Here is a 3,594-nt window from a genome sequence, read left to right as displayed (position 1 = left end):
GTGTGAGTGAGAGAGTGTGAGTGAGTGAGTGATGTAAAGGGGTAAAATCATGGTAAACTTGTGTGCTGTTTTCCACATGAATGTAATGAAGAAATCGTCTGGATGAGAAGGGTCCATGTGAATGAACAGTGATTTTCCTGCTTCATTTCCTAAGAAAATAAACCATGTTTTTATGCACTAAATATATTGCTGTTGTCTAGAGTTCATGAAGTCATTTATCACAGATGGAGATTGTAGAGTATGATGTGAATCTATCACTAAACCATTCAGCTCTTGAGTGCTCTGATAGTTGACGATCATCTCATCTTAGGCTCTTATTTCTCTTTATATGGATCTGTTTAGCAACACAATGTACTGGATTCGACCAAAATCAAGAAAATAAAGCTGTAAACTGTCATTTTGCATTCAGTTTTTTTTTTCAGTATTCATTTCACGAGCCAAATGTTCATCTAACGAGGACTAAACCGAGGACTAAAAATAAAAAAGTTTTTGGGAACTGAAGTTCTTCCCGTTTGCCAAATTTCGACTCCTACTACGGCGGGGGATGAGCTCATGAATATTAATCAGGTCACTGCCGTTGCCTGTAACCTGCACTAGGAGAATGTTCGCTTATGAATATTGATGCGATGCTGAAGGCTTTCTCGTGAATATTAATTAGGGTGTGTTGGCGTTGATTGGTGCTCTCCCGGGCCTCATGAATATTATGGCAGTCCTTCGCCGCAGTAGAGCGGCAGAATCCGCTTCCCGTTCGGGATGTTTTGGCTGGAGTCGCGTCCGCTCCTCTTATTTCTGCCATCTTGAGAAAATACCGTCCTCGCCGGACCACACAGCTAAAACCATGAGGTGACTAAATATCTCACACACACACACACACTTACACTTGTACTTCAGGTTTGTGTCGTTGCTTTATAAAGTTGCTGCACACAAAGAGACAGCGGGCCGAACTCATATTTAACACTCGCTGAGAGGAAAAGACGAGACTTCGAGGAAGACTATGGTTTCAGATCTTCAGTGGCGCGATAAAACTCAGCCAGCATCTATTTAAGGATTTATTTTTTCATGATTGAGTTCTTTGTAAGTTATTTTCACAGTGAAGTTTATTCTGTCAGTGTAAGTGTTACTGTTTTCAGTCGGTCTGTCGAGTTGTCAGTTGTGTGTGATGTTGAATTCTTTTGCAGCACATCTGTGAGTAACGCTAGGGTTGCCAACTTCAGAAAAGGAGAATAAGGGACACACACAGGCCTATTATAAATGGAGTCTCTTATGCTCATCAATGCTGTATTATTATTTGATCAAAAATACAGAAAAAAAGTAATATTGTTAAATATTATTGCAATTTCTAATATTGGTTTCCTATCTTATTATACTTTAAAGTATACTGTATTTCTGTGACGCAGCACTGAGTTTTCAGCATCATTACTCCAGTCCTCGGTGTCACATGATCCTTTAGTATTGTGTGCTGCGCATTTTACTGAGGATAGCTTCCACATCACGAGTGAGTAGTGCCGGATTCGCCAAAAAGCTTTTGTTGAAAGATGGAGCAAGAGGCGTGGCAGTACTGAAACACCGTCTAAGCTGTTCGCCAATCACAACGCACTGGGACAGCTAACCAATCACAACACATTTTGTTTTTCGGAAGGCGGACCTTCATCAAAGCCGGAACTAATCAAGCCGTTTGTGCCAGGCTGGGGAGAAAGGTACTTTAATAATGTAAATTATGTGAAAAATAATGTGTTTTTCGAACCACCAAGCATGAGAGCATGTTCTAGTACACCCCCAAAACAAAATCAAGACTTTGTAAAAGAGCATAATAGGACCCCTTTAATATTTTTTTGGAACCTGTGTTCCATAAACAAAATAAAAAGTTAAAAAGAACAGAATTTATTCAAAATAGAAATCTTTTCTAACAATATCACTTTTTATCCATTTAACACATCCTTGCTGAATAAAAGTATTCTAAAAGTTTATTTAAAAAAGAAGAAGAAAAAAAGAAATTTACTGACCCCAAACCTTTTTTTTGTTGGAATAATTGTGTATATTTAACACAACATTTTTATTTTGAATAAATACTGTTCTTTTTAACTTTTCATTTATCAAAGAATCCTGAAAAAATATCATATATACATATTTATCCTTTGTGTGTGTGTGTGTGTGTGTGTGTGTGTGCTTTATTTATATTTATATTTATATTTATATTTATGCATATGTGCAGTGGTGCCTGGAGAAGTGGGTATACTCGTAATGTATGCCCCATGACGTGTTATAAACAGTGACGTGTAAAACTAGTCTTGTATATTTAGTTCACCCCAAAATGGGCCGGCCGTATTTGCATATTGTCAATTAACTTCTGCTGCTTGACTTCACGGAGTAAGAATCATTATGAAATTAAAATTTGCCACAGAAGAGGTGCAGATTTTGCATTAATTCAAGTAAAATAAAAAATAGACTGCAGCAATGAACATTTTGTCAGAACCTCTAGTGCATTACATGCTATTTTGTTTAGTTGTCTGTTCGTAGGAGAATAATGATCTCTATTTTCTTTTTTTTTTTTTTTCGTGACAATCAATTTATCCAGAATTTATCCCCCCATCCCCACCACCTTTTTAATATAAATAAGCACCGTCAATAAATATGGACTGCTTTGGGTGCTTGACACTTCATTGGTCATTTTGTGTTTTAAGAATGATATTCAAGGTTAAGAATACACTGGAAGCTACTTAAATGTAAATACGACTTTCCTCATTGATCACGTCTTCAGGTAAAATGCACGTTTTCTTGCGTGGCTGGATGTTGGAATCACGTTGTCTATAGCACACCTGTACATATTTATCCTTTGTGTGTGTGTGTGTGTGTGCTTTATTTATATTTATACATATGTGTATTTTATTCACATCTTATTTTTATTATCTGTGTGTTGTTGTTGTGTCCGTGTACTGGAATATTGTGACACTAAAACAAATTCCTTGTATGTGCAAACATACTTGGCAATAAAGCTCTTTCTGACTTCTGATGCGTGTGTGTAATATACAGTAGGCCTACTACAGTATGAAAATGCATATTTTTCAATTAAAGAGAACTTACAGAATAAATATGTACTGCTTTGGGTGCTTGACACTTCTTTGGTCATTTTGTGTTTTAAGAATGATATTCAAGGTTAAGAATACACTGAAAGTTACTTAAATGTAAATACGACTTTCCTTATTGATCACGTCTTCCCTCAGGTAAAATGCACGTTTTCTTGCGTGGCTGGATGTTGGAATCACGTTGTTTGCATTCGCTCAAACTGATTTGCTGAAGTCGAAACACGGTCGTTAAAAAACCCAACTCCGTTAGAGTCCCGTTGATATTCACAACTCAAACACTTGTCAAAAAAGAATGATTAATTTTCAATTTAGAGTTTGTTATTTGTATGATCTAGGTGTTCATATGGCATATGCCTTAAATACGGGACAAACTGCGTTCCGTGTAGCTTTCATACGGAACGCTTCTTTGTTGCCTTAAATACGGGACGATTCCGTATTATACAGAACGGTTGGCAACCCTAAAGTGTGTGTCTGTGTGTGTGTGTGTGTGTGTGTGTGTGTCTGTGTGTGT

The 3,594-nt window shown here is 37.0% G+C and overlaps 1 pseudogene; it reads left to right on the top strand.

Annotated features, from left to right (window-relative positions):
- Nucleotides 1–735: 735 nt before the first annotated feature.
- The window catches only part of LOC107690529 (stonin-1-like), a 14,767-nt pseudogene continuing 11,908 nt past the window's right edge, over nt 736–3,594 (top strand).

The sequence above is a fragment of the Sinocyclocheilus anshuiensis genome, unplaced genomic scaffold (assembly GCF_001515605.1).
Source record: "Sinocyclocheilus anshuiensis isolate Anshui unplaced genomic scaffold, SAMN03320099.WGS_v1.1 scaffold2600, whole genome shotgun sequence".
Lineage (NCBI taxonomy): Eukaryota > Metazoa > Chordata > Actinopteri > Cypriniformes > Cyprinidae > Sinocyclocheilus > Sinocyclocheilus anshuiensis.
The sequence above is the reverse complement of the archived record's forward strand: the minus strand, read 5'-3'. Positions and strand labels throughout refer to the sequence as shown.